We start from the raw sequence: 9773 nt of genomic DNA, 5'->3' as shown, positions 1-9773 counted from the left end.
CATTTTCATTAGTTAATATTAATAAATAAATTACATTAAGAAAAATACAAGACACAATTGTTTTTTCTTTTTGCCACAAGCTTAATAAGCCCCGTTGACATAAATTTAACAAAATTGCTGTTTTCAATAAAATGTATCTCCTAATTAATTGTTTTGATGAGATTTTCCGAGGATGGTTGGATAATGTCTGTGTAAAGTAGGGGATTGGGAGAAATTTACCCCTACTGCCAAATAACAAGATGTATATACAATAAACGAATGGATGATCGTGACTTGCGCTGGTATTTCCTTTTCTTCTACTTTTATGGCGTTGTCACATTAAAGATATCGAAGAAAGAATCCAAAAATAATATCTAGTGTGTTCAAGCATGGAGGAATAAATTAGCAATTTAATAACCCGTTTGAGCAGAAACTATAGTGTAGTGGTATGAAACTTGTATAAAATAATATTGTGTGTGGGTGTGTTATCATGGAGATGACAACACGCATGGTGTAAATTGTAGGTTTATAGTGTACGTGTTGTATATTCCGTTTGAGAAGAAACAATACATCTTATATCCGCACATGTTTATGACAAGTGTTGACTTCCTTCCTTTCCCGCCCAACAAGGAGGAATACATCCCCGTGCTTTATATGCTTCGGGTGTTGGGTTCGTTGGTATTTCCGTGGTGTTACAGTCACCCTATACCCAGTCTCACACCCACTGCGTCGGTCCTGAGTTCCTCTGCCCCTTTGAGCGATTTCTAGAAAGAGCTATATTGTTTCCTATAAATGAATCATTCCCGACATCAAAATATGACTTATTGCATTTATACCCTTTCACCTATTTTGTGTTTATTAAAAGATATAACCTAAAATTTACATAGGTTTTTTTTTACTTCATCGTTTTTGTCAAAGTTTTCGTGTGAAAAACATAAACTTTGCACATCGCAAAAAGCGTGTTCTTTTATGTGCTGTAATTTTGCATTAAATTGTGTCCTAGCGATATTAATTTACTTCAACGGATTCCTTTTCGGTTAAAGCCTTGAGCTTTTATAAAATGTTCATTAAAAAGCATGTTAATACGAGATTACTTACTTGAAAAAACACTAAGGGACATTTGTTGTTCCATGGAGCTATGTTTGAAGCCCAGACTTCTCGCAGATATTCATATACAGCATGGTTAAATCTGGGCCCAATAGCATAGAGTTGCTTAACGAAGCACGACAAATTCCTTTCCCCAGAATAAGGTTACCAGCCAAAATGGCAAGTATATAATACCATTTGTGAGTGGTTTTATGCTAGCTTTTGCTCTTTTAAAATGGCCTCTGGCAGTAACCAAGGTGATTTCTCGAATGTTAACGACCCTGAATATTTGATGATCTGATGTACAACATTTACTTGTTTGGCACAACCAGTTGAAACACCTCCGGGTATAACATCCCTTGACATATTGCACTTCCTCTGAACCTTCCTCCTCGACCCCCAAAGATCTTCGACTCCGATTTTTCTCCGAAGTTTGATTCAATAATATTTAACAAGAAAAATGAAATGAGTGTATAAACCCACTTGTAGGCTGCTGAGAAAATCCCACTTATCAACCTCGTTCTCATTATTGTGTTGCTTTATTTGTACATTTTAGGAATTCAATGAACAACATTTCACGTGAAAATAAAAACAAAACAAAAACACACTATTTATTACATTAAAAAACCCACTCCGTCCATCCTATCTTAAGACGCGCGAGTGCATTTCTCCGAAACACACATAGATTCCCGCATGCATTATACACAGGAGAGACAGTGTATTATCGCGCCAATATTATGCCAACTCCTGCAAGCGCGAAATCTAATACGTCAGACCCACGCAAATAATATGCAAATAGGTATAAATTTAGTGTCATGTTATTTTCTCCCTTATAGACCGAGAGTCGATATTATTCATATGACAATAATAGCTTCGAATATATCTTATTCGAGGAACTGCTTTTTATTACAGGTGTTTTGATTAAAAGAAGTAATTAAAATCAATGAAAAATATTAAAAGGTTATTCTAAAAATAGACTGTTTCCAGTGAATAATGCATTGAAGACTGTACTGCAAGTGACAACAGTCACTTTTTGGCTGTATTGTTATGCATTTTTAGTATTTGTTGATGACGATCTATAAGTTTCGTAATTTGAAGGAAAAACAAAAACATGATCAAAATATTTGTTGTTTTGTGTTCTTGAAACACTCTGTTTAAATTAAATTTTCTTGGAAGTAGAAGTTGTTTTTGTTTGCATTTTGTTGAACACAGTGTGTTGATCCTCGATTGAACCGAGCATTAAATAATAAAATAATTAGACAACTCTTTCATTTTTTTTTCTTCAAAAACGTTTGCCGAATACCTTCGTTTCCAAACTTCCCACCCTACGTTTTGCCCGGATGATGCATTCGTGTCTCAACTTTATTTTCATGAAATTTATTTGGGGTTCAGCAATTGTTTTATTTAGAAATTAATCATTACGAATAAGATTTTTTACCAAAAGCAAGTCTTGGCTTTGGTTTGATCCATTTTCAAAATAATTATTGCAGGTCAAAATACAAAACCCTTTATGTTTGCATGAAAACAACTCGCACACGATAACATGACAAATCGGACCTCAACACAACACGAACTGTTAAAATCCCGGCCATTATATTTATTTATTTAACTTTTGTTTCCCGAAAGTTTAAGTATTAATTTTTTTGTTCAGCGGTTTTTGATGATAAGGACTACTGTGTTTGTCGCTTCGAAGTTGAAAAGCTTATTGCGATAAGCCCGGGTTCAGAATGGGCGGCGCCCTTCATCATCATACACATTCGGTTGTCAGACTATTTTAAGTCTCTTATAATTGAAAGAATACAAGTATTGCGGTGAAGCTCCTTTTTAAGGACAGATTTTTCAAGGCTGAACTTTTGGATAATATTGTTTGAGAACCTCGATGCGAAGTTATTGTCGTGCATGCACCAGTCGTTGGTTATTTCTTTAAAATACCGAACAGCCGTCGAGTTTGCATCATTTCAAAAAACAAAATGGCGGCGTTTTTGACAAATTAGACGTTTCCTTTTACAGACGTATTTTTGTGCAACTCGCCACAATGACGAAGCCAAAGGTAAAACAAAAGAAGGCGGATAAAAGCAAGGAATCTCCAGCATCAAGTACTGGTACAGAACCGAGGGTAAGTTCTTGACAAAAGGTGTGTTTTCATACTCGTTTTTGACACATGTCTGAACCCGCAAAAGTCAACAAAGTGACAGTACTGCAGTGCAGTACATACATGGCCTGATCTGGCGGTCAGACGACATTGCATTGACGGGAAAACGTGTACATTCACAGGTTAACCTTAAACCTGTTATGCTATAGCGACCTGCTATAGTAGTATACAATTCTACTTGCACAAGAAGTGCACAAACCATTGAAATATTATTCTCCTAAAGAAAGGGACAGGACATTATTAATCCAAGCTAATCATCAATTCACAGGACATTATTTTTTATAAATATAATCCAACAAGTACTCCTAGCTAGAACTATTTGAGTATTTCGGTTTTGTCCGCTATCGTCTACCATTACAGGAGACGATGGCGGACGGAACCGTAAACGGGAGACGATAGCGGACGAAACCGAAAAAGTTCTAGGAGTGTATCCAAGCTAATCATTTTTTTGTGACCGACACTGACGGTGACAGTGACAGTGTCAATGACATGACTGAGTACTGACCAGTTCTGTTGTTTGTCATAATTGTTGAGCACAAAAAGACAAGTTTTTTTGTTTTGTTTTTTATTAAAGAGCACAATTTGACAGTTGCAATAATGTAACCCTCCAATCCTCCCGACAGCTGCCAGCCCTCTGGCCTGGCGGCTGTCGGGAGGAGGGTTACGTACGTTATCGCAACTAAAAATTTGCATGCTACACCAGTTTGTGCACGCAATTGATAGGGAATAGGGAAAGATTTCTGTATCATTAATAGTCATGCCACCGTTTTTTCACTAAATTTTACCAAAAACAAAGACTATTTGATTGAGTAAATTAGATACAAAATTATTTCATTATTCACTTATTAATAATGCACGACTTTTTTGTACACATGAACTACATGTACTTTTTTTGTAGCTGTACGAAATTGCTTTTTTTTTTCCATGTGTGTGTTTTGGATCGGAGGTGGAACCGCATGGTGGTCGGTCCATAGTTGCGATAACGTAACCCTCCTCCCAACAGCCGCAAGACCGGAGGGTTACGAGATTCTCTCGAGCGGCAAACGTACAATTTCGACAGCTATACAACAGATTTGCTCCATTTTACCACTTTCGAAAATCATTACACAAATTCTAGGAACAAATTTAATCCTCAATCAATGTCTAATGAATCCTTTGAATAACACTCAAACCACAAAAAGGACAAAAACATACTAGATCCCGGAGCGAAATAGTCACAAATTTCTCAGGTGGGCAGTTCCATAGAAATGTAAACCTCAGTGCCAAAATTTCAAAATGGCACTAATGTGGCAAATGAGGCATCATTTTGTAGCTAATTGTATGAATTTTAATAAAATATAATTTGTTACTGAAAATATTCAGCGGCTCAAGTGCTATTTTCGACTGAAAAAATACTTTAAAAATAGTGAAATTTGCTCAAAAATAATGTTTTGCCAAATTAATCAAAATTTTTACTGTGGTTAAATAGTGTTTGTTTTGGTTTTGCACCTGTTTGAAGTTTGCTATGGTAACAACACAATGATGGAAAAAACAAAAACAAAATCTTTCAAAATTTTATGATATTCAATATTTTAGGAAACTTACTTTTCCGATGTACGTCCGACACCAAAATAGTGAATATTTTAATCTCCCTTTTTCAACCGTGGGCAGAAAATTTTCAAATTAACACTACAAAGCACAATTGATGCCCTCTATCTAAACATGGAATTATTTCTTTAAAAAAATCTTCTTTGTACAAAATCCTGGTGTCGGAACCGACGTGCATTTTGTTCGTACGTCCGACACCAGTACGTCCGACACCTCCAAAATAATTATGTGAAAGCCTTTTTGAATGCCTTTAAAATATCATACAAAGCTATAAATTGGTACCTAGGGTAACTCTCACCCAAATCACTCAAATCTTGCCTCAAAACAAGTGTATTTCATTCCCCTTTTTTTCTACTGGCTGCTAAAAACACAATAATTTTAATCCGCAGAAAATTTTAATTTTCATTTCCAAAACCCACTGGTACTTATAGTTAATATAAGAAAAGCTTGGTTTTTGCAGTATATTTGTTAAATTCAGGTACATGTGGTTACCCCCAAGCAAGGATAGAGCGCTTATTCATTTAGTAAACTGTTGACAATGCTCTAAAGTTGGTTCTTGAGAGAAAATATCAAAACATTTAACACCAAAATTCTTGGTGACCTTTGACCTTGGCAACAGTTACCCACCAAGAACTTTAAACTTTAATTTTTTTTAAACACAAGCCCAATCTACAATATATTTGGACCAAATGTTATTTTGCAGACTCATATCTTTCATTGTTAGGCAACATTTTGAAACTTGGGTGTTTTGCCAGTTTTGGTTTCCACAGCAATGCATAAGGATATGCATGTACATCATGTACAAGTTGCATTACACATGCACATTGTTTCTATTGATCTCAAAATGTTGTATAATTTGACAATTAAACCACTTTTTTCAACAAATAATGATTTAATCTGATATTACAACACCAAATTGGTAGATTAAATCATTATTTTATAACAAAAGTGAAAAGTTGAACTGATTGTTACCTATTTTTGAATGCAATTTCGGACAAGTACGTCCGACACTGAAATGTACGTCCGACGCCAATATATTAAATGCCGTTCCTTAAAATTCAAATTTAAAAACCAAATGTCTTTTGGTAAAGTGTAATGACAGCGGTCTGATGAATCCATAAATAAGAAAAAATTGCATTAAAGTTTTAAACACATCACAGAGTTTGAACTACAAATATTGGTTTCCATAAAAAGGCGTTTCTTTGAGTACGTCCGACACCATGGTGTTTTGGGCGAATGGCGTCTATATCCAAAGACATGGATGAATAATTTTTTGATAAAATAACTTTAGTGACTGCCTTATACCTCTATCCAGAATAAAAATTCCTTTTATTTATACCACTGTAATAATACACTCTGTTAAAGTGTCCGAAATGTACGTCCGACCCCGTGGAACTGCCCAGGTTCTATTTTGAACCTGTCGCACATCGTATGTTTTTTGACTTCTCGATATGTTCAACACTTTATTTTTTGGTCACCAAGCGCTGAACCGCAGGTACCAACCTATTGGATTGACGAACTGCTGAGCTGCAGTCGAGTTGGACTAAACCATTCTGTGAAAGCGTGTTACAACAAGGCAGTGCGGTAGTGAGTGCGCACTACTATTTGAGTGAACGGCGCACGGCGGGCATTGTGACTCATTCGAAGCACATTCAGTGTTTGTACATCACACTCCTAATGTGTTATAATTTGCAGTTTAAACCATTTAGTTGCAAAAGCAATTAATCTATTGAAATTCGAAAATTTTAGCAATTGTATTCATTTTTAATGCAGTATATTAATTTGGTGCATTAATTTATATGTATCTACAGAGTAGCCATACTCCCCCTGCAGCAAGCCCGGATGTAGGTTTACACCAACTTGGAGTAAACCATCATGGCAAGACCTCAACCCTAAAGGTTACTTTTGCTGCTGAAATACAAAGCATGATGTAAGTATAGTCACCTCATTTAAAGAGCCAATAAAGGATGATCTCAATATTCAACTTTTACCTTTTTATGGCCAAATAGACATCATAGATACCGGTTAATAAAATTACTCTCAAAATTTGCATTTGGTCACGAATAACTCAAGTCAAAATTGCACCCAGCCGCGCGACATTTTCAGCCGAGAGTCAAAACCGGCTTATCTATTTTATTGACCTATTGACGCCAGTGACGATATAACCCTAATTGGGTGTGAACACAGTTCTCCAGCTTTGGCAAACTGAGGACGGTATTTTAATTTGGGAACTTGGTTGTTTTCCTTCTCATAATATCAGTGTGATGAAACTCTGAAAGTCCCGACTCTATGTATTACATTGCATGATACTGTACTTGTTTTATGAATAATTAGCTCTGGCAAATAATGCAAAGTTTTTGAAATCGCTGTTGAAACAACTTGCTCAGATTCCAAAGTTATCATTCCATTCATGAGGTGAAATGAATGGCTTGTGTACATCAGTATTACACGGAGGCCATGGCCCGGTGCCCCTGCAAAAGTTTCCCATTGACTTCAGATTTTTCAATGGAAGTGCCCTTTGCAAAACGAAAATGACCTTGCCCTTTCAAAGATGAAATTCCAAGCCTGGGACATTGGGCATTCATCACAATCATCGTTGACTAAAATGTTTAAATACACATTTTGTCACAAGATATTGTGGTGGCACAGCTGTGTAATATGTTCATGAACATGATAATGCCACTCGTGCATGTTGTGGGATAATCAATGTAGTTTGTTTGGTAAAAACTTGATTTGTTTTTCTTTGGGATTATTAAGTTTTGAATACACAATGCAGTTTTTTTTTTTTTTACTGTTTATGGAGACACTTTGGTTCTCTGAGAGCTCATGTTTACGAACTTGTATATTTTGATCTCGGCCAGTCAAGAAATTTGATATTTTTTTCTTGTGCAAGGTCTATCAATACCTATTCCTACCATAGAAAAAATTCCAATGTTTAATTAGAGCTAGTTTTTTGTCTTGGCCAACCTTTTACACTCACATGTAGTTACAACAACATATCTACTTGGGGAAAAGTAGCAGTGCATGAAAGGAGAATCTGTGACACATTCTATACTAACAATGTTTCAAGCAAAGCTTGAGTCTTTGCTTTTAAGGCGCACATTTATTTCACACTTTCTCCTAAAGTTTCTGAAGGAATTTTTCCCAAAATCCATGTTTGTTTTAATTTTAAATTGTTAACATTTTATTTTAAGATCAGAAAAATGATCCAATGTATAAAATCACCAAGTACCAGTCGCTCTGAGTCCATTTTCCCCCTTCACATTTTTTTGCTTGGTAACGTACATGTCTAGCATAAGGCAGTTTTTAATTTTTCCATCTTCATTTGATAAACCACTATATCAGGCACAGCCCATATTTGCAAAGAATTCTCATCAAGACATAATTGTGGTTAGTAGCTGAACTAGTTTTTACATTTTACTCACTGTGAATATGTTCATTGTTAACTGGCTTTCACTTCCACTGATTCAGCATGTTGGTGAAGTCTGACTTCAAAGTCAATTGAATACCTCTTTTCAATTATCCACCCCCTTCCGCAATAATTATTGTTCCATTCTCATTGGAGGAAGTAATTTATTCTCAATTGTAGTGATGTAGTGATGTAGAGCTAAATCTCTGTCCTGATTTCTCGGTTCAAGATCTTCACTGATAAGCTTGATCATCAGGAATTAAAAGCCAAGTAATTCCTCACTGGAGGACACAAATCATCTCACCTTTTTGCACAGCATGGTTCTTTGCAATTTTTGGAGTGGAGAGCTGCTTAAAGACAAAGTCAAGACCTTGAATTAGTATATAGTCCGGTATCACAACAAATTCCTTCCAGTGAGCTTGTCTTTTTTTCTCATTTTGTCCCCAAAATGGGCATAAACCACAAACTCTGCACAGCTGGTCAGAGTAACAACGTCATTGGTGCGACATTAAAGAATTCTGTTTGCTTGCCTTGCCAGGAATTGAATCCCCACCTCTCTGCATCAGTTCTTGGGACTCTGGCCAATGCAAACAACAATCCTTGGCTACTGCTCAATAGTATGAAACTTTACATAGCCTGAACCAGGCAACATTTTGAGCCATGTGAATAGATACATTCATTATCAATTGTAACTACACTTCACATAATAGGGATTTCCATCAGTTTTCAAGTTAAAATTGTTTCAATCTAAATTGGTGAAAAATACTCAGTTTTTTGTTGTTGTCAGTTTATTATTTGTCGTGGATTGGAACAGATTGTTTAACATAATCTTATCATATGGAATTTCTGAGAGGAAGTATTTTGTGTTGGCTCAGTATTGTAGTATCATTCAGCTTTATTTCACCTGATGTGTCACAGGTATGCTTTCTTGATAAGATTAATGTCTCAAATGCCAAAAGGTGAAACTAGTGTTGCATTCTAGTCTTGGATGTATGTATCCTTTGTAAGTCCAGGCTATATGATGAAAAGAGAGTAGCTTAGGGTTGAGGGCCTCCTGTAGACTAGGTGCTCATTCCAAGTCACGTTTGTGGAATTACAGGTGCTGAGGTTGTTTGTGAAGTGGTAAATGATGCTTGAAATGTTATTGGCAAGATACCCAACTGATGACAAAAGTTGTACAGGTTGGGGTTACAAGGCTCAACTACTGAGGGGAGGGTCAAGTGTTCACATCAGTCAAGGTATGACTTGACTGGTTAAGATTGGAGAAGTCTCAAGAAATGGCAAAATGTTTCTTGCAGAGAAGGAAGGATTTCATGAGAGGAAAGTGTCAAGATTTAAAAACAAAATCACTAAATGTTATGCCAAGCCTTTAAGTTAGCATGATTGAATAATCATTCCACCAGGCCTGTTGGGGCTTGTCTTGATTTTGAGGTGGATGATAGAACCATAATGTTGTTAAATGATGAAGAGGAAGCTTATATAGTTCTCCTTGACAGTGAAACAATGTGTTGCCAAGTTGGATCGGTATAGTTTTATTTTTGATGACTAAGTAATATGCTC

This window comes from Asterias rubens, chromosome 11, assembly GCF_902459465.1.
Source record: "Asterias rubens chromosome 11, eAstRub1.3, whole genome shotgun sequence".
Taxonomy (NCBI): domain Eukaryota; kingdom Metazoa; phylum Echinodermata; class Asteroidea; order Forcipulatida; family Asteriidae; genus Asterias; species Asterias rubens.
This window is presented reverse-complemented; position numbering follows the sequence as displayed.